The sequence below is a fragment of the Rhinolophus ferrumequinum genome, chromosome 6, assembly GCF_004115265.2.
Source record: "Rhinolophus ferrumequinum isolate MPI-CBG mRhiFer1 chromosome 6, mRhiFer1_v1.p, whole genome shotgun sequence".
In the NCBI taxonomy this organism is placed as follows: Eukaryota; Metazoa; Chordata; class Mammalia; order Chiroptera; family Rhinolophidae; genus Rhinolophus; species Rhinolophus ferrumequinum.
The window spans coordinates 61,755,464-61,778,289 of record NC_046289.1 but is presented as its reverse complement, the minus strand read 5'-3'; the positions used below and the strand labels follow the sequence as shown (position 1 = coordinate 61,778,289).

The 22,826-nt window shown below is 43.8% G+C and overlaps 1 protein-coding gene across 3 annotated transcripts in view; it reads left to right on the top strand.

Moving 5' to 3' along the window:
* Window positions 1-22,826, top strand: part of GOLM2 (golgi membrane protein 2) — a 109,286-nt gene that overhangs the window by 6,093 nt on the left and 80,367 nt on the right. The window lies entirely within an intron of this gene.

The window sequence follows — 22,826 nt, the reverse complement described above, 5'->3', positions numbered from 1 at the left end:
TGACCTGGAGCATGATTTTCCTTCTTTTTGCACAATTTGCATTTATTGTGTGAGCCACACTAATTTATTTTATTCTTCTTTTTAGACTAATAGCTTCTTATATGCTAACCTTGTCTTAACAAAATTTTAAGTTCCTTAAGGAAGGACCATATTTAAAATTTTCCTGTGGATTCTTGATAGTTCTTAGTGCTGATATAGAGTGTTACGGATTACTGGATTAGGGTGAGCCCTAATCCAATGTCTTGAGTCCCTACTAAGACAATCTGGACATTGAGACACAAAGCCACACAGGGAAGAAGGCCATGTGAGGATGGAGGCCTTGACTGGAGTGATGCATCTACAAACCAAGGAATGCCAAGGAATGCCAGCCACCACTAGAAGCTAAGAAAGAGGCAAGGAAGGATCCTCTCCTACAGACTTCAAGAGAGAGAGAGCATGGCCTTATGGACAACTTAATTTTGGACTTCTAGCCAGAATTAAGAATAAATTTCAGTTGTTTAAGGCACTGAATTTATGGTACTTTGTTACGGCAGCTGTAGGAAACTAATACAGAATTCAGTAGAAACTCCAGCAGACTTTTTTTGCTTGTAGAAACTGACAAGGTGATTCTAAAATGTGTATAGAAATGCAAATAACCTATAATAGTCAAATTTACAAAAAGAAGAACAAGGTTGAAGGACTTACACTCCCTGATTTCAAGACTTACTATAAAGATACAGTAATCAAGACAGAGGTATTGATGAAAAAAATAGGTACATAAATTACGGGAACAGACTAGAGTGTAGAAATAGACCCACAGATAGATATACATATATATAGATATATATATATAGATATATATATATCTATATATATATATCTATATAGATATATATATGGCCAATTGCTTTTTGACAGATGTGCCAAAGCAATTTAATGGGGAAAGTCTTTTCAAGGAAAAATTTTTGAAACAACTAGATATCTTTATGGGTTAAAAAAAGAATAACAACTACCTTGTAATATATACAAAATTAACTTGAAATTAATCATGGATCTAAATGTAAATAGTGAAACTATAAATCTTCTAGAAGAAAACAGAGGAGAAAATATTTGTGACTTCAGTATAGGCGTGGATTTTTGATGGCACACACACAAAAATGAACTATAAAGGAAAAAATTGATAAATTTGACTATCAAAATTAAAAACTTTGCTCTCCAAAGGCACTGTTTTTTGAAAAAGAGAAAAGACACAGACTGGAAGAAATACTTACATTTATCCGACAGAAGAATTTTAACAGAACATATAAAAACCATTCACAACTCAATAATAAGACAAACCATTTTTTAAAATGAGCAAAAGATTTGAACAGACATTTCATCAGAGGAGATTTATGAATGGCAGATAAGCACATGAAAAGATGCTCAATATCATTAGTCATCAAGAAAATGCAAATTAAAGCCACAATTGTTGCTGCAGACTCAAAAGGTCCACTTGCCTGTGTGCATCCAAGCCAAATAAGAGCTAACAGGACACTGCAGCAAAAGAAGTAAAAATTTATTTAAGGAATTGGCACCAACACAGGAGACACAGGTGAGCTAGTAGTGCTCTCAAAAACCTGGCTCGCTGATGGTCTCTAGTAGCTAAGGAGTTGGGCTGTGGGCTATGCTGATTGGTTGGGGCTAAGGTAAGGGGCAGTTGAGCATGGCTTTAGGTTCTGATGTCAGTCATGGCATTGCTCAGTCTGGTTTCCAGGGGATGCGTTATGTGGGGGCCGTTCCACTTTTATGAGTCTGGAGCTGAAACATAACTGAGGCCAAGGTGTTATCTTTGTTTGACTAAAGCTTTATTCCACTTTGAGGTTTGGTTATTGTATCTGGTCATGGTTGACAGACCTGAAGTTTTATTCTTAAGTGAGTTTGATCCTGACCAGAACCTAATGTCCTAAGGGCTTAATGATTAAAGGTAGTGGGCATATGATATGTGTACCGATAGAAGGTTCTGGTGGAAAGAATGCAAGTGAGTCATAGTTCTATCAGACTATACAAACCAACTTGGATTAAAGCAAAATGCATGCTAAAGAAATGAAGTTCATATTACATAATGAAGTGCGGTTACACAATGAGACACCACTACACACCTATTAAAATGACTAACATTAAAAAGATTGACAATAATAAGTGTTAGTGTGGATGTGGGGCAGCTAAAACTCTCATACTGCTTGTGGGAGTATAAAATGGTATACCACTTACTTTGGAAAACTGCTTTGCAGTTTCTTATAAAGTTAAATATATACCCACCATTTGACCCAGCCATTTCACTCCTTGGTAGTCTTTACCAAGAGAAATGAAAACATATGATCACATAGAGACTTACAAATATCCATAGTAGCTATATTCACAAAGCCAAAAAATGGAAAAACTCAAAATTTCCATCAGCTGGTGAGTAGATAAATAAAATCTGATAAATCCATACAGCAGAATATTACTCAGCAATAAAATGGAATGAATTATTGATACATCAGCAACATAGATGAATCTCAAACCCATTATGCTGAATGACAGAAGCCCAACATAAGAGTACATACTTAGGATTCCATTTATATAATATTCTAGAAAAAGCAAACTAATCTATAAAGATTGAAAACAGAACAGTTGTTGCCTGAAGCCAGAGGTTGAGGGAGGGATGACAAAGGATCCAGAGGAAACTGAAAGGGAGGTTAAAATGTGCTGTGTCTTGATTGTAATGGTGATTACACAGATGCTTAAAGCTATCAGAGGTCATCAAATTGTATGCTTTAAATAGAAGCAGTCTACTGAATGTAAATTATGCTTCAATGAAGGTGTTAAAAAATAAAAATGAAAACATGCAATAAAAAGGGGGGAAGCCAATCAATGACTTCCTATCACCCTTAATGTAGCTCACAAATCTTTTCTCACTGACTCAAGCCCTGCAGTCTAGCATCAAATACAATCATTCTCCCCTTAGCTCCCTCCAACTCCACATACTGAACTTTTAGATCCTCAAACTCTTCGTGCTTTTCCCCGTTCTGTGCTTTGAAACATAGTGTGCCCTAAATTCAGAAGCCTTTTCTCATCTCTCCCAAGCTTCTTATTCCTCCAAACCTCTCACTCATTCTTTACCTCACTAAAGCCTAATCTTTTTTAAGGATTCAACTAAAACTCTCTTTCTCAAGAATGTCTTCCCCAAGCCCTTAAACTAGGTTAGGTCTTCCCCTCATATTCCCTGCTCATTTTAAGCTCCATAATCATGTATACTGTATTCTGTCTCTGTTCACTCATTCACTGCTGTAACCACAACATGTAGTATAGGAACTGACCCAAAGCAGAAACTCAAACATATCTGAGAAATGAAGAAATGAAATTCGGGTTAAGATGGAAGCACAGGGTATATAAACATTGAGTGCGAGAAAGATAGGATGAGAAAAAATGAGTGTTATTGAAGCTAAGGGAGAAAAGTTTCAGGAAGGAGGGACGGGAGAAACAATCAGATGGAAGGCAACTGATCCAAATCTCTGAGGCAACATTATTCAAAGGAGGAGCTACCTGGCCCAGGAACATATAGGGCAAGAAAGTTAGATAAAGTTAGGAAACAGAAAGAGAACCTTGCAGCACTGTGACAAACTGAAATTACTGTATGCCTAGCCTGTTCCTAGAGGGAAGCTTGGGTTTTCAGTCAGAAGGAATGTTAATTCTCTTCCATGGAAGAATCTAACATGGGGAAACCTTAGGTCTTCATCCACAGAAATAGTTCTTGCTTAATGAAGTCAGTCCAACAAGTACTCCCTGACACTTCAGACGGATAGCACATGCCACACTGCAAGAACACTCTCCTCTGTAGAGTGGGTGTAATAAAGCTCCTTTTACCTTTTCTCTGCATAACTAAATCCTAGCCATTTTTCAAGAATCAGTTCCTTTTATGAGCTCCATGGAACCTCCTGGAATTATTCTGTCTCTTATAATGAACAAGAGAAAGTAGAGAAATGTGAAAATAAGAAAGACAAAAAGGAAAAGTGGGGATGTATTTCTAAGATCTTTTTAGTACAGAGTACAGTAAGTGCTCAATATATTTTTGTCAATTTAATGAATATATTTGAGTTTTAAGAGAACAATGCAAGACCAAATTTCTTCAGTACAAACACACCCAGGAAAGAGAGGAACTAACATTATTAATGTCAAACTCTGTACTGCACAGGCTTTTACATATTTTATTTTGTTAACTCTCCTCGTGTTATGGATGAAGAAACAGGCTTAAAAGAGGTAAGAGAATGGCAGAATTCTAAACTCACATCTGTTTGATTGCAAAAGCCCTTGCTCTTTTCAGTAAACTATATTACTACAGAGTATTTTATATATGTTTAAAAATATATAAAATAAAATTATATTATTATGTAAATAATAATATATTTTATATTATTATATAAAAGCAATTATCTCACCAACAAATCAAATAACTTTTGAGTATTCACTATGTCTATTAGTTTCTTAGGGTTTCTGTAACAAAGCATTACAAACTGTGACTTAAAACAACAGAAATTTATTATCTCATAGTTTTGCAGATTAGAAGTTCAAAATTAAGGTGGTGGCAGGGCCATGCTCCCACTGGGGAGGGGAAGATTCTTGTTGCTTCTGACAGTCTTACTAGTTCCTTGGTTTATGGCGGCAAAACTCCAGTCTCTGTCTCCATTCTCCATGGCTGTCTTCCCAATATGTCTGTATGTCTTTGTGTGTTCTCATGTCGTTATTTTCCCTACCTATCCTTCACATGGCATTCTGTTTTCTCTTCTTATTAGGATACCAGTTGTATGGATTAAGGTCTATTCTAAATTCAGTATGACTTCATTTTTACTTGATTACATCTGCAATGAAGTCACATTCACAGGTAGAGGGGTTGGGGGAGGTTAGGGTTTCAACATACCTTTTGGGGACACAATTCAACCCACAATAAATCTATAAATCAATTTGAGTAAGTTGAATCTTTTTTTTTAAACTGAAACTTAGAGGTTAGGTTTTTTGTGTTTTTTTTTTTAATTGGGGAATATTGGGGAACAGTGTGTTTCTCCAGGGCCCATCAACTCCAAGTCATTGCCCTCATTCTAGTTGTGGAGGGCACAGCTCAGCTCCAAGTCCAGTTGCTGTTTTCAATCTTTAGTTGCAGGGGGCGCAGCCCTTGTGGGAATTGAACCGGCAACCTTGTTGTTGAGAGCTCGCCCTCTAACCAACTGAGCCATCTGGCCGCCCCTCTGGAAGCTCAGTGGCAGCTCATTGTCTTCAGTCTAGTTGTGGAGGGCACAGCTCACTGGCCCATGTGGGAATCGAACTGGCAACTCTGTTGTTTAGAGCTCGCACTCTAATCAACTGAGCCATCCGGCCACCCAGTAGTGAGTTGAATCTTAACAATATTGAATATTCCAATCCATAAACGCATAAAAAGCTGGATACTGTGGTGTCATGTAGGCCAAGGGAGAAGAGTTTTGAGGAAGAGTCATCAGTGTTAATTGCTGTAATTATTTATTTACAATTGCCTCTCTGTAACTAGATTGTGAGCCAGGCAGGGCTGTATGTTCTATTCATCTTTGTATTCCCATAGTTCCTGGCATAATATTACTTAAAAATGTTAAGATTTTTGAGGGCATAGTCCATATTTCATAATCTACATTTGTTTTGAGTTCCTGGTTCATACCCAGTTAATAATTGTTGAGTGAGTGACCATATCTGCACATTTATATTGGATCTATTTTTTTCATTTCTTCCACCTTTATATTGTGAATTTCTTGACTATAAAAATCTAGTCTTAACTTTGTAAACCCTTACATATTTGGTTCTATGCGCTGTGTGTGGACTCAGTAAATATTTGATGATTGATTCAGCAGTTTGCACTGGCTCTTAATCAAAGTGTGCATAAATATGTGCTAGGGCTACCAAAGATATTCACATATCTGATTACACTATTTCTCTGGAAGACAGTCAAAATATTCTGATGTAAAACCACTCATTATCAACTCATTATCTTTCTAGCGTACATAGACTGTATCCTTTCTTTGAAACGTATGATAGTAAATCTAGTTAGTGTTTTCTTTGTTTAGAAACTCAAAAATATTTTTCTGATTCAATTTAGCATTTAAATGAAGAGAAGAAAACCTTGGGGTTAATTTAATAGCATTATAATGAAAAAAATTGAGTTATAGATTGCATATCATCAGGGACTTGTTTCATAAGCTGGAAACTAACTTGAAATAAATTCAGAAAGGGTAAAACGAAATAAGTCCTTTTACTGATATAGTGCTTTAAGACTTTTCGAAGCACATTATATGCATAAGTCGTTTATTTGGGAAAGTTGAGTATCAACCGTGTACTAGGTGCTAGGGATGGAAAGACTATAAGATTTAATACTTGTCCTCAAGGAACTGTATCTAATGGGGAAGCACATATAGATTAATAATCCATAATGCATGATTAAATGGTACAGTAGAGCTCTTTACAAAGGGACTTGACAATCAAGGGAACAATTGATTAACTGCTTCAGGAAGTCAGGGGAGAAGGGATTCACTGAAGATGAATCCTAATAGATGAAGAGTAGTTCACTAAACTTAGAAAGGGGTCAGGATAGAAGGAACATAAATGAATTCAGAAAGCTTAAAAGTATGCCGTACCTTCACAGGTCAGGCAGTTCAACAGGAGTAGAATGTAAGGTACATAGTGATGAGAAGGAAGGGAATTTGTGGCAACAGATAAAGCTATTTAGGGCCAGACTCTTTATTACTATTTTTTTTATTGTAAAATATACACAACATAAAATTTACTATTTTAATCACTTTTAAATTTACAATTCAGTGGCATTAAGTGCATTCATAATGTTGTAATGTATCCATCACCACTATCTATTTCCAGAATTTTTTACCATCCCAAACAAAAACTCTGTACCTATTAAGCACTAACTGTTCCCCTTCCTCAGCTCCTGGTAACCTTTATTCTACTTTCTGTCTCCAAGAATTTGTCTGTTCTTGATATTTTATGTCTCATTTGTCCCTTTGTGGCTAGCTTATTCCTTTTAGCATAATATTTTTAAGATTTCTCCTATAGCATGTATCAGAACTTCAGTTCTCTTTACAGCTGAATAATATTTTCTCCCTTCTGTGGGTTGTCTTTTCACTCTATTGATAGTGGTCCTTGTCCTTTGATGCACAAAAGTTTTCAAATTTGATGAAGTCAAATTTTATCTGTTTTTTCTTTTGTTCCCTGTGCTTTTGGTATCATATTTAAGAAACCATTACCAATAAAATCAAATTTGTATTTTGAAAAGATAATTATAGATGTAGTATGGAGGATAATTGTAGAGGAATGAAATTGAAGTACGATCTGTTAGGAAATACATTACTGCAGAAGTTTAGGCAAGAACTATGGGCTTAAATTTAAAACAATGGCAGCAAGAAAAGAGAATAATAGATTTGGAAGGCTGGTTAATTTGATATAACTAAGCTCTAAGGTAGATAGGGCTTGCAGTTCCCATTTTATAGATGTAAAGCTTTTAAAAGTGATTTGCCTCTGGTCTCTAGTACCTGATGTTGGAACTAAATCTAGGTTTTCTGATTTCTAATCCAGTAGTTTTTCCACTATAGCATGGTTACATTCTCAGATAGAGAATTATAAACAGTAGGGAACAAGAGATCAGTTTTGGAACCTGTCACATTTAACATTTTTAATGAATGATTTAGAAAAGTTCACAGTGTACATATGGCATTCTTGAAGAGGATAAAATACAGAAAGATCATTATGCACTGGGGAAAAAAATTGAAGCATCAGTAGAAGCATTTAGGAGACAATAATCCAAAATGTACTTATAGTATAATTAGCTCTGAGATCAAAAAAGGAATTGAGAATCAAGTAATACATAGGGAAATTCTGTGAAATTCCCAATGTATTGGTTTAGCCAAAAAAAAGGCTAAACTCGGAGGACTGCCATCCTAGGTACTGGGAATAAATAGTAAAGAAGACATTCTACTCTTTTACATAATAATAATAGCTAACCTTCATTAAGCACTTACTATGTGCCTGAGCACTGTTGGATTTGTTTATCTCAGATGTAATCCTTTGAACAACCTCATGAGACAGATAATATTCTCATTTTACAGGTGAGGAAACTGAAACACAGAGAAGTTAAACATTATGCCAAGGTAATAGAGCTAATAAGTCATGGATTAAGAATTCAGACCCAGGCAATTTAACTTTAGAGCCTGTTCTTTTAAGCACTATACTATTAGGCCTCTGCATAATCAGAGTCTTTCCTTATCTGCAACACTTTGTTCAGTATTCATTACATGATGTAAGTTTAAGAAAGAGACAGAGAACAACTGAAATCAAGGGATGAAAGAGCAGTTACTATAGAACCAGCTAAAAAGACCTAGAAAAAAAACTTGAAAGAGCATTTGACTAAAGGATATGGATATAAACTTTCCATACCAAATTCTACAAAGTAGGTTTGTGCTAATACATATTCTACTTATAAATGACCCATTCTTATAGCTTATGCTGCTGCCCTAATGCTATGTATCTCTTGCCTTAGCTGAAGGAAAGTTGGGAACTATTTTACAGATTAGTGGGGAAAGTTTCTTAACAGGTTTTACTTCCTTAGATGGTACCCTCCCCCAAATGAGAAACATTTACTCCTCAAGTGTTATGGTGCCTGGAATGCCTCCAGTTAGAGATTTATTTTCGTTAACTGCATAGTGTCCATATTTTCCAAATTGAAAATCAAGACATGATGTCTGAAAAACAATTTTTTAAAAAATTGTGGTAAAAAAACATGTAACATAGCACTTACCATCTTAACTATTTTTAATTGTACAGTGATGTTTGCTGTATGCATATTGTTGTGCAACAAATATCCAGAACTTTTTCATTTTGCAAAACTGAAACTCTTTACCCATTGAATAAAACTCTCTTTTTCCCTCCTCTCCCCAGCCCCTGGCTGAAAAAGAATTTTTTTTTTATTTGAGAAAAAAAATTTTAATATAGAAGCTCTTACAGAGGCATAAGATTTTTTTTGCACATATAAGGAATCCCCTTCATTAACAGAACAAAATTGTATTACATTAGAACACTTAGAAAATCTAGGACATATAATCACTCTACGTGCTGAGAACTGAAGTGACCTTTCTAGTACAGTTACTTCTGGGAAAATTAGTAGCAGAAGACTGAGGGATGATTCTACTAGCATCAAGTGTTTTATTTGAAAGTAATGAGGATGATCCGCTGAGGTAACTTTCACAGAAAGTGAGCTGAAACCCTATTTTGGCCTTCTGCTAGGAAGAAGGATTATTGCTGAAAGTAAGTTTTTCTGGTAGTCTATCTATGTTGGGGAACAGTTTCAACATATTCCCTTAAATACACTCCAATCAGACGTTTGCCCCCACCACATCACCAAGCAACCATTTCAAAGTACACGGGATTTCAGTGTTGTTAAATCCAGTTGTCACTACCCAGTCATCATCTTCACCTATGAGCAGCATTTGGTACAGTCCATTACTCCATCCTTCTTGAAACACATTCTTCATTTTGGCTTTCAGGAAATCTAGCTTTCCTTCTACCTCTCTAGCCATTCCTTCTTATTCATTTACTGGTTCCTCCTCAAATGGAATGCCCCAAGGCTTAGACCTTGGACCTCTTCTTTACATACAATCGGTCCCTTAGAGAGCTCATCCTGCCACCTCTTTAAATACTATCTATTTAAAGATGGTATTTGATGATTTCCAAATTTCACTCTTGCCCAGACTGTTCCCTTTAATTCTAGGCTTGGTCTCCAACTCCCTACTCATCATCTCATATTGGATGGCAAATATGGTTTTGGACTTAACCCATCCAGAGCCAAACCCCTGATCTTTCCTCTACCCCCAAACTTCTTTCCCGACCCAGTTAATGGCCACTCCTTCCTTTCAGTTGCTCAGGTCAGAAACTTTGGAGTCATATTTGACTTTCTTATTCCCGTGTCTAATTTACCAGCAAAACCTGTTAGCTTCAAAATATTTCCAGAATCCAAACCTTTCTCCCTACCTCCATTACTACCATCCTGATCTAAATTGCTATCATCTGTTGCCTAGATTATTGGTGATAGCTTAACTGGCCTCCTTTCTTCTGTCCTTGCTCCCATTTCAATCCATTTTCAACACAGCATTGTGTTAAAATATCAATTAGATCATGTTCCTTGTCTCTCCAGGATAATCCAGTGGCTTCCATCTCAATTGCAGAAAAAGCCCAAGTCTTTAACAGTGACCCACAGGCTCTATACCATCTGCTTCCCTCACAGTTTTCTGACCTCATCTCTTATTACCCTTCTGGTGCTCCCTTCATTCACACTACGTTGGCCTCTGATGTTCTGTTAAGGTCCGGAATTGTCCCCCTCAGACAGACAGAGAACCCGCACAATAATGTAAGTCACACAGCGAGGTTTATTTCCAGCCAGCTGGGGTCCGAGTCTCTGCCCGATGCAGTGGGTTTTAACAAGGACCCCAAACACTTAAAGCCAAGGGGTTATATAGCATTTTCAAGGCTTTCCATAGCTTCAGAGAGTACTAGATAAACTTACACGACTTACATAGCTTCAAAGAGTATAAGATTTACTACAGGACAAGGAGACCAGGAGTATAAGATAAGCTACAGAACTTGCATAGCTATAAGGAGTATAAGATAAGCAACAGAACTTCTAGTCTCCCTGCTGCAACTGCCCACATCTTGGAATTTTATAATTATGTTGTTTTAGGCTAGGGTCTGTTAACCCTGACCTAAAGATAGCAGTTCTCATGCTAACAGTCTCTTACATTTCCCCCCTGTGTGTTGTTCATAATGAGAAATCTTGCTCATGTACGGGCCAGCCGTAGAGGTCCTCACGGGTGGGCACTGTCTCATACTGTTGTCTTAGGACCATGAGCTGGACGGTATTAACACGATCTTTTACAAAATTAATAAGCTTGTTTAATATGTAAGGGCCCAAGGTTAGAATAAGCACAAGCAAGATAATTGGACCCACTAAGGTAGATACTAAGGTGGTGAGCCAGGGGGATCTGTTAAACCAAGCCTCAAACCAGTTCTCCTGAGCTTTTCTTTCCCGTTTTCTCTTAGCTAACCCTTCTCTCACCTTTGCCATGGATTCTTTTACCACACCAGTATGGTCAGCATAAAAACAACATTTTTCCCCAGCGCGGCACATAGTCCCCCTTGTTGGAGGAACAACAAATCAAGTCCTCTTCTATTCTGGAGTACTACCTCGGATAGAGAGGTGAGCGACTTTTCTAAATGACTAATCGAGGTTTCCAATTTTTGTATGTCCTCATCTATGGCCGCCCTTAGGGAGGTCATTTCTGATTGTTGAGTAGCCAGGGAAGCCATGCCGGTCCCGGCTCCGGCTATTTCCAAACTGAACAGGGTGGCAATGGTTAGTGCAGTAATGGGCTCTCTTTTATTTCTCATACTTGTGTCACTATCCCAATGCGAATACATACTCTCCTCAGGGTGATAGAGGATGCGGGGCAGCACAGTTACTAGGACACAGAATTTATTGGCGGCATTAAAGACCGAGGTAGATAGGTACGGGGTGAGGCCAGTCTTTGAACATATCCACCATCTATCAGTTCTGGGGATTAACCACTTAGTGTCACTTTTCCAACTAGGGGAGCTGTCTATGGAGGCACATAAACTTTGTTTAGCCTGGGGCACCTTCCCTAGACAGGTCCCATTGCCGCTCACTAGTTGCATGGTTAAGCCAATTTTACAATTTCCCCATGAACACTGAGAAGGGTTCTTACCATTAGAGGCGTTGTAAGTGGCATTAAGTCCTATTGCCTCGTAGAACGGGGGCTTTACATCATAGCACAGCCAACAGGAGGTTGTGAGGTTAGGACTGGTGGCATTAAGGGTCTCGTATACAGTGCGCACCAGTTTCCGCAATGAGTCTTCGGTTGTCTGCGTAGCAGGTGTCGAAGGAGTTACAGAGGTCTTTGGCTGGGTTCCTGCAGTCCCTCCTGCGGTGTTTTTATCCCTTGATATACCTGGGTTTTTGGTAGGGACGAGAGGGGCCAGCACCTTATTTGGACCCACCTGAGTGCTGATCGTTTCGACCGATTGTCGAATAGTTAGGAGACCGCCGGGGTGGGGGCCTATCCATGCCCAACGGCCTATATCTAATTGGAACCCCCAAGTTAATCCTGATAACCAACCACGCTCTCTTCGTGCCACGTCTTGGTTAAACTGGACACGTACCTGGGGCACCTGGTTGTGGGGATCCCTAAAGGAGAATTTAACTAGATCCCTGTTCCCAACGTCCCACTGTTGGGGCCCGTCATAGGAGGTGACACAACTCCAACTACCACAATAGTAGCGGTCTGGGCCGCCACAGGTTTTCCAATTGTTTCTTAGGTTCCCTGGGCAGGCCCAAAACCCTTGTGTACCATATCCTTGAGAGGTGTCAATTACAGCCCGCTTGGATCTGACTGAGTAGTCATACTGCTGTCCACGTTTAGTGCCGAAAATGTCACGCAGGTCGAAAAACAAGTCTGGCCACCACGTATTGACGGGGGCAGTATGTGTGGTGCTATTAAGGGTTGTTTGGGTCTGTCCATCTGTTAGGGTCCATGTTAGCTTATGGGGTTGGTGTGGGTTAATCCCCGCGTGGCTCTTCTCCCAGATGTTGAGCAGAGTTAGGGCTAGCAGCCATTCCATCGTTAGCTGAGGCAGGGAGCTTGACGCTTCCCCGAGGTCGGGAGAGCTGCAGTTTCAGAGGGTTATCAGGGTGTCGCCGTACGATCCACTCTTCAGCTTGTGTCTTCTCCAGCTGGCTGGCTCGGCGCACGTGAGAGTGATGGACCCAAGGCCCAATGCCGTCAACCTTTAAGGCAGTGGGGGTAACCAGAATAACCACATAAGGACCTTTCCATCTTTCCTCCAGTGTCCGGGACCTGTGTCTCCTTACCCATACCCAATCCCCTGGAACGATGCCATGTTCTGGGTTCGGGGCGTCCTTAATTTCATACAGGGAACTCACTAGGGGCCATATCTCATATTGGACCCCTTGCAGGGCCTTTAAACTGGCCAGATAACTTGGGGCCTCATTGGGGTCATGATCTGGTAGAGTACGAACAATAATGGGGGGTGGTGCCCCATACAGAATTTCGAAAGGTGTCAAACCATGTACATATGGTGAGTTCTGGACCCGGAAGATTGCATAGGGTAAGAGGGTCACCCAGTCCCCGCCAGTCTCGATGGCTAGTTTGGACAAGGTCTCCTTTAGAGTCCGATTCATTCTCTCTACCTGCCCTGAGCTCTGGGGATTATATTCACAATGTAACTTCCAATTGATCCCTATCGCTCGGGCTAGTCCCTGTAGGACGGTACTGATGAAAGCTGGGCCGTTATCGGAGCCTAAAACCTCAGGAACCCCATATCTGGGAATAATTTCTTCTAGTAATGCCTTAGCAACCACTTGGGCAGTCTCCCGTTTCGTGGGGAAGGCTTCCACCCAGCCTGAAAATGTGTCAACCATTACTAGCAAGTACTTATACCCATACCTCCCAGGCTTTACCTCAGTAAAATCCACTTCCCAACTCCGTCCCGGCGCTCTTCCCCGTACCCTCGTACCTGTATGTTGGGGTCCTTTCCTACTGGGTTTTATAGCCTGGCACCCAACGCACTGATCTACGATTTCTTGAATCTGAGCCGCTTGTCGGGGAAACCGGAGGCGGGCGGACTCGAGAATTGTCAGCAACTTCTTTTTTCCTAAGTGGGTGGCTTGATGCAGGTTGGAGAGAAGAAACAGTCCTAGCTGTGCCGGCAGTATCAATCTTCCTTCTGTATCCCGATGCCACCCCTCCTGATCAGATTCCGGGCAGTGGTGGTTCTGGATCCATCGCAGGTCTTCCGGAGTGTAGTCAGGTCGCGGGGGCAGGCGCGGGAGCTCAGGTGTGGGCAGGGTGAGTGCTAAAGCTGATGAAGCTACTGCCACTGCTTTGGCGGCTTCATCCGCTCGCCGGTTTCCTTCAGCTTCCGGGGTCTGGGCAGACTGGTGCCCAGGGATGTGGACAATTGCTACTGCCCAGGGCATTTGCACAGCCATCAGCAGTCTTCGTACCTCAGGAAGATTGCGCAGAGCCTTTCCTTCCGCTGTAACAAAGCCTCTTTCCCGGTAGATAGCGCCATGCACATGGACAGTGCCAAAGGCGTAGCGGCTATTGGTGTAGACAGTCACTCGTCTCCCTTCGGCCCGTTCCAGTGCCTCCGCCAGCGCGATCAGTTCGGCCTTCTGTGCTGATGTCCCCGGGGAAAGTGAGGCACTCCAAATGATGTTTCCGCCTTGGTCTACCACCGCTGCGCCTGCCCTCCGCACACCATCTATAACGAAGCTGCTTCCATCAGTGTACCATACCAACTCACTGTTGGGTAGTGCGGTGTCCTGGAGGTCAGGGCGCACCTGGGTGACTTCTGCCATGATCTCTTGGCAATCATGCAGGGGAGCTCTCAGATCCGGGGTCGGCAGCAGGGTGGCTGGATTCAGAGCGGTGGGTTCAGCGAAGATGATCCGGGGTGCATCTAGCAAGAGTCCTTGGTAATGGGTTAGTCGGGCATTAGTGATCCACCTACCAGGGGGATATTTCAGGACCCCCTCGATCGCATGAGGGGGTCACTACCTTCAGATGTTGTCCAAAAGTGAGTTTATCAGCATCCTTCACCATTAGGGCTACTGCCGCAATGATCCTTAAGCACGGGGGCCATCCTGCTGCAACTGGATCTAGCTTCTTGGATAAATAGGCAACCGGACGTTTCCAGGACCCCAGATGCTGCATTAGCACCCCTTTCGCTATTCCCTTCCTCTCATCAACAAAGAGAGTGAAGGGCTTCAGGGGGTCTGGCAATGCCAGAGCCAGGGCTCTTAGGAGAGCGACCTTGAGTTTATCGTAGGCCTTCTGTTGGTCTGACCCCCAGGCCCAAGGGACCTTATCCTTGGTTGCCTCATACAGAGGTTTTGCTATTTCAGCATACCCCAAAATCCACAGCCGGCAGTAGCCTGTCGTCCCTAAAAACTCACGGACCTCTCGTGCTGAGGTCGGGACTAGAAGTCTAAGAATAGTCTCTTTCATGGCCTCTGTCAGCCATCTGGTTCCTTCTTTCAGCTTATACCCCAGGTAGGTGACTGTTTGCCTGCATATTTGAGCCTTCTTTGTACTGACCCGATAGCCCAACTGCCCCAGCTCCTGGAGGAGGTCTCCAGTGGCCTGTCGGCATTTGGCTTCGGAGGGGGCCGCCAGAAGCAAGTCATCTATGTACTGCAGGAGCGTAACTGAATTATGGCTCTGGCGAAACGAGTCCAAATCCTGATTTAGGGCTTCATTAAACAGAGTTGGAGAATTTTTGAAGCCTTGCGGTAGTCTAGTCCAGGTCAGCTGCCCGGGGATTCCCATATTGCCATCATTTCATTCGAAGGCAAAGATGTGTTGGCTGCTGGGTGCCAGGGCTATGCTAAAAAAAGCATCCTTTAGGTCTAAGGCAGTATACCAGACATGTGAAGGGGGCAAGTGACTTAGTAAGGTATAAGGGTTGGGGACCGTGGGGTGGATGTCTTCAACCCTCTTATTCACTTCCCTCAAGTCCTGGACTGGCCTATAATCTTTTTCCCCCGGTTTCTTAACGGGGAGAAGTGGGGTGTTCCAGGCAGAATGGCAAGGTTTCAGTATTCCAGCTTCCAGTAAACGGTTAATGTGCGGGGCAATCCCTTTCCGCGCCTCTGCAGACATGGGGTACTGGCGCATCCGGATAGGCTGGGCCGAGGCTTTAAGTTCGACCACTACTGGTGCTCGGCGGGCCGCCCGGCCCACACCCGCTATTTCCGCCCATGCCTGAGGGTACGTTTTAAGCCAATAATCCATAACACGGGGCCATTCTATAGAGGGAGGGTTGTAGGGGTTGTCCTGCAGGGCAAACAGGCGATGTTCATCCACAAGAGACAGGGTCAAAATGTGGAGGGGCTGTCCTTGGCCATCCAATACCTTAATGCCATCAGGCTCAAAATGGATCTGGGCCCTGATCTTAGTCAGGAGATCGTGCCCCAATAAGGGGGCAGGGCATTCAGGGATAACTAGGAAGGAGTGGGTCACTTGGTGGCAGCCTAAGTCCACTTGGCGCCTACTAGTCCACCGATAAGCCTTGGACCCAGTTGCCCCTTGCACCAAACTGGTTTTCTGAGATAAGGGCTCCGTAGGCTTATTCAAAACTGAGTACTGGGCTCCTGTGTCTACCATGAATCCTACTGGCTTCCCCTCCACATACGCAGTTACCCAAGACTCGGGGAGGGGATCCGAGTCCCGTCTCCCGTAGTCGCTCTCCATCCCCGCCAGCAGGACCCGTGCGTCTTGCCCTGTTTGGCCCTGGCGCTTGGGGCACTCCCTCTTCCAATGTCCATATTCTTTGCAGTTTGTACACTGTCCCCTATCCAGTCGGGGCCGCGGTCTCCACGGTCGGGCTGGTCCGGCCGGACTCGGTCCCACCCTGACTGTGCTTTGCACGCCTGCCAACAAGATCTTGGCCATCTCCCTCTGCTGCCTCCTGTTTTCCCTGCTCTGATGCTCTCTGTCTTCCTTCCTGATTCGTTTCTGTAATTCTTGATTTTCTTTTCTAATTCTATCCTCCCTTTCTTCAGGAGTCTCTCGAGTGTTGAAGACTCTCTCCGCTACTTTCATTAAATCCCGAATGGACATCTCTCCCAGTCCCTCCTGTTTGTACAATTTCTTCCTAATATTTGGGGCAGCCTGGTTTATAAAGGACATAATTACAGCTGACTGGTTTTCCTCTGCCAGGGGGTCCAACGGGGTGTACTGTCTATAAGCATCATAGAGGCGTTCTAAAAACACGGCCGGGCTTTCATTTTCCCCTTGCATTATAGCTTTTACCTTGGCCAAATTGGTGGGGCGGCGTGCCGCCGCTCGGAGACCTGCCATAAGAGTCTGGCGGTAGACTCGGAGACGCTCCCTACCTTCTGCGTTCCCAAAGTCCCAATCCGGTCTATTCAGGGGAAAGCGCTCGTCGATCAGGTTCGGCAAGGTCGTCGGCCGCCCATTGTCGCCGGGGACATTCTTTCTGGCCTCGGTGAGGATCCGCTCGTGCTCCTCGGTGGTGAATAAGGTCTTAAGAAGCTGCTGGCAATCATCCCAAGTGGGACTGTGTGTGTGCATGACAGACTCGAACAGGTCAGTTAGGCCTTTCGGGTCCTCAGAAAAAGGAGGGTTTTGAGCCTTCCAGTTGTACAGATCACTAGAAAAGGCTAGAAAAGGGCCAATACTGGTATGCTGGCTCCCCATCTGGACCAGTCCTTCCTAGTGCTCGCACGGGGAGAATCGGCGCCCCAGCGGAGGTGGAGGAGGACGGTTCCTCCTCTGGGGTCTCTTCCCGGGTTCCTCCTCTGGGGTCTCTTCCTGGCGTCTACGAGGCCTCAATCCCCTCGCCGGCCCTTGAGCTGGGGCAGGGGAACCCGGGGGACGGGGAGCCATCGGGGAGGCGGTAGAGTGAGGCAGCTCGGGAGGGGCGGCAGCCTCAGGCAGGAGCGGCGCCACCCGCGTGTAAGGAGGGGGGGTCTCTTCCAGATCTAGGTCTATCAGGGAGGGATATATGTCTGACCCCTCCTGAAGGATGGGTCCCTGGGTCGGCTTCTCCGGGGGTTTCGGGCCGGCCGTGGGCACCGCCGGCTGGCGGGAGGGTCCCGAAACGGTCAAGACTTTAAGGGGGAGGGGGGGATTTTCTGGCTTGTCGGGGATAAAGGGCTTAAGCCAGGAGGGAGGACTCTCTACTAAGGCTTGCCACATCAAAATATAGGGATATTGGTCCGGATGGTGCCGATTAATAATATCTCGGACCTTCTTAATAATGTCTAGGGAAAAAGTTCCCTGGGGGGGCCAGCCCACATTAAAAGTAGGCCATTCTGCAGAGCAGAATGTATCAAACTTACCTTTCTTCACTTCCACACCATGATTACGAGTCTTGGCGCGGATTTCAGGAAAGTGGTTCAGGAGCAGGGTCTTAGGTGTTACCTGAGCCTGTCCCATAATTGTCACAAAGAGAAACCAAGAAAAGGCAAAAGAAAGGACAAAAGACACAGTGCCAGCAAATACACAACTTCGCACGGGACTCTTCAACACCCACCGGCCGGTCAACCACACCACATCCACAGGCGCCGTTTCAATCACACGAGTCTCACCACGCTCAAGATCCTTACCCAGGGCCCGTCCAAACGGCGTCCACTGCGGACGTCGCTGGGCCACCTTTTTGTTGGGGACGTCTCCCACGACTTCAAGTAATGGAGCCTCCAGGGTCGTAACCCGCACTTTCCTTCCCGTGAGAATTCTCAACTGGGACCGGGCAGAGACCTGTTTCAGTCTCTCCGGTCGAGGACCTGTTTCAGTCCTCCCCTGTTTGGGACCGGGCAGAGACCTGTTTCAGTCTCTCCAGACGAGGACCTGTTTCAGTCCTCCCCTATCGGAGGTGGCCAAACCTCCTTCCGCGGTTCCCTATGTAAACCTCGGTATCGGGAGTTGTCTGTTCCCCTGAGGGGGGGGCATCCCGGGCGAGCCCCCAAATGTTAAGGTCCGGAATTGTCCCCCTCAGACAGACAGAGAACCCGCACAATAATGCAAGTCACACAGCGAGGTTTATTTCCAGCCAGCTGGGGTCCGAGTCTCTGCCCGATGCAGTGGGTTTTAACAAGGACCCCAAACACTTAAAGTCAAGGGGTTATATAGCATTTTCAAGGCTTTCCATAGCTTCAGAGAGTACTAGATAAACTTACACGACTTACATAGCTTCAAAGAGTATAAGATTTACTACAGGACAAGGAGACCAGGAGTATAAGATAAGCTACAGAACTTGCATAGCTATAAGGAGTATAAGATAAGCTACAGAACTTCTAGTCTCCCTGCTGCAACTGCCCACATCCTGGAATTTTATAATTATGTTGTTTCAGGCTAGGGTCTGTTAACCCTGACCTAAAGATAGCAGTTCTCATGCTAACAGTCTCTTATAGTTCCTTGAAACATCAATCATTCTCCTGTGATAGGGCTTTTGCACTGGCCGTACCCTCTGTCTAGGACACTCTTCCCCCAGATAGCTGCATGGTAATTCTCTCTTACACATCTTTGTTCAAATGACACCTTTTTGTTGAGGCTTTCTCCCTCTTCATCTCTAATGTATTTTCTCCACAGCACTTACCAGTTTCTAATATATTGTATGATTTATTTATTGTATGCCCTGCCCCCACAGGAGAGCAGGGATTTTTGTTCTTGTGATTTGCTGTATCCATCGTGCTTAGAATACTGACTTGCACAACATCAGTACTCAGTAAATATATGCTGAATAAATTAACAGAGGAAGAAATTAAAGGCACCCTTAAGACCTAAAACAGGATTTGGCAATGGGGATGGGTGGTCTTGGTAGGAGGTGGCTGGGACATGACTAAGTTAGAGGGGACTTGGAAATAGAAGGTGTGACTAGAACCTAATAGCATAAAAAATGGGAGCATGTTGGAAGGATGGGGGACAGTGAAAGTAATGAAATTTTTACCTCTAAAAAGTAACATAACTACTATAGAATCAAGTTAAGTTTTGGTTCTGATTTTAAAGGAGACAATGTAATTTGTAGTAGTAAAAAGGAAAGGACACTGTTTGCTGGTGATGCATGGACATAGGAAAACGTAGTTTAATTATTAGACATGGTAAAAAAAAAACCTTGACTATGTCAAGGAGACCATTTCTGATAACTGGATAGAAAAAGTGCTACCCACCTTATGGAAGGCAATAAATGCTTGGTAGAAGAGTTTTAGATTCTACACTGAGCAATAGTATTCTGTCATTGGATCTTGAGTAGAAGAAAGACTTAATAGAAAACAGGTTTTTATAAAGATGTTTCTCACTACTGTTTGCAAATAGATAAAAGTGGGAAAAGACTAGTGATAGATTAGATTTCTTCATTTGTTTATTCAGTAATACCGTTACTCCGAAAATAAGACCTAGCTGGACCATCAGCTCTAATGTGTCTTTTAGAGCAAAAATTAATATTAGACCCAGTATTATATTATATTATATTATATTATATTATATTATACCCGGTCTTATAGTAAAATAAGACTGGGTCTTACATTAATTTTTGCTCCAAAAGGTGCATTACAGCTGATGGTCCAGCTAGGTCTTATTTTCAGGGAAACACGGTAGTGTTCAGTGCCTGCAATGTGCCAGGGGATTACAGAGGTGACCAAACAAATAAGATCTCTGCTCTTATGGAGCTTATATTCTAGTGCAGCTAGACAAGAATAGTCCATGTATAGATCAAGGCAGTCACCATGAACTTAGAAAGAGTTAAGGATCAGATCTGAGAGAAATTAAAAAAGAAGAATCGGTAGGCAGGGCTTGGTGATAGCTTGTGTGCAGTGTAAATGCATGCAATTGTAGGCAATAATGGGCTGGTGAATAGGGTGAAGTGGAAAATCAGGAGAATCAAAAAGTTGATGATGACACTGAAGGTAATGGGGAAGTTGACAAGAGCTACTAATTTGTGGAGAAACTATTTTGATTTTTTTACATTTCCAATTTCAAGGATTAGTCAAAGGTGCAAGTGGAAAAGTCTTATGGGTTGGATATGGCAGATGGGGAAGAGACTCTTGTTCTCAAACTTTGCAGGTCTGCCTTACTTTCCCTACCCACCTCTCTTTCTGTCCTTCCCTTTCACAGCCCACCATCTGCAGCCTCTTATATGGCTTTTAAATTTATCGCTCACTCAACATACCCTTTGTGGGTCAACTGAAGCCACTGCTGTGTATCTTCCTTGTTCTAGGACCGAGGCTGACTGAGAAGCCATCATCTGACACATTGGTTGCTGTGGTAGAATGAGAGTGATGTGTTGTGCTCTCCATAATTTCTTATGCCTGGAAGCAATTCATGTCATTTTGCTCACATTTCATTGTCCCTCCCTCAACCCAACTTCAAAGAAATGGGGACTTCTGCTACAAAGTGCCTGGGATGAGAACTAGGACTATTTGCCAACACTAATGACTAACAAAGGCATTGATTATTAATTCATTCTAACATAAACCTGACATAGGACTTCAAATCCTTGAAATTTAAAGTTTGTAAACCTCAAACTTCCATATTAGTGGAAGAATATATCAAAAAAGAGATTAGAACTGCTGAACAAAGTATACTTTGTCAATTTCATCTGGACCACTGTTCTTTTCCTTCTCCCTTTCTAGCAGCCCTGTTCATTCTTTACTTTTCCTCCCTGTAATACAGGGTCTTAGCTCCCGCTCCCTGCACAAAAACGCAGGATATAGTGAGACCAAAAAAGAACAACAACGGAGCCATAGATAGGGGAGTCATACCACATATTCTTGATGGTGGCTAGTCGAGACACAAAAGCAGACATCCGCCAGTACCCCAACGAGGGTTTTTCCTCCACCCCAGTGTCACTGGTGGCCAGGCGAGACACAGGAAGTAGGATCAACACAATCCACAATCCACTTGCTATCCACACTTGCTAGCCGCAATCCGCGCATGCTAGCGTAGACATGGCAGTTATATTAGTGGCTAATGACTGACTAGTCACAGCTGATGGCATCTACTACCCAAACCAGCACCTTTCCACGTGAGGTTGAGAGCCTGGAAACTGCTCTCTGGGACTCTGTCTCTACACTCCACCCTTCCAGGGTCTCGCCTCACACCCTACGTAAGCAGCATCACAAGGGGCCCTGTGCCTGGAACCCAGCTCACGAAAAAAGGTTTCAGTCCAGTTCAAGTAATGTCACAGGGATGTCCTTTGATGTCCACTTACTTTCTGGGCACAGCCAAGTTCTCAGGGTACCACCAGTCTTTCTGGGCACAAACTTCCTGGACACAGCCAGGGTTTCTCAGGGTACTGTGCTGGAACAATAGTGGCTCACAGCCAAGGTGCTTACATATTCTTGATGGCGGCCGGTTGAGGCACAGGAAGCAAACATCCACCTGTATCCCAATAAGGGGTCTTTCTGCACCACAGTCTCACTGGCAGCCGGGCGAGACACAGGAAGCAAACATTCGCCAGTTCCACTACATGGTGGTACGTTCCCAAGCAAACAGTCAAGTGGTCCATCACATCAGGGATGGAAGGTAATTCCCCATAGTCTACAGTCATTCGCCAGGGCTGTGCCCTGGCCCCACAACGTGTGCCGTCTCCGCAGGGCAAGGGCTACAAGTCCTCCCCAACCTGAGGGTGAGGGACGACCTTGACCTAACCCGCATCCTCCACCGAGGACTCAACAAGTGTTTCCTCCTGGGACTACAGGTCCTGCACGTGGGCTGCCTCAGCAAGCACTTCCCAGCCCACACGGCCGCAATGACTTTCACTTTCTCTGGCCTATGCTGGTTGGAGAACCGTCCACGTCTTCCCTCCCCTCCACAGGGGTCCAGCTCTCTGGCAGCTGCACAGCTTTTTCTATGCTGGTTGGAGAACCGTCCACATTTTCCCACCCCTCCATGGGGGTCCAGCTCTCCGGCAGCTGCACGGCTCCTTCTGTGCTGGTCAGAGAGCCATCCACGTCTTCCTACCTCTCCACAGGGGTCCAACTTCCGAGAACAGTGGCCACTGGGCACCAAACACCATGTGGGGGCCACATGTCCTCCCGCCCAGAGTCAGACATCACTCCTACCTGGCTGTAATCTTGCTCGCTGTGCCAGGTATCCGAGTGGGTGGTGGCCCCGGCACAAGATGTCTGCAACTCTAGGAGCCCACGACAGCAGCAGACCACCAAAAAGCAGGCAACGCCTGCTATGGCCATT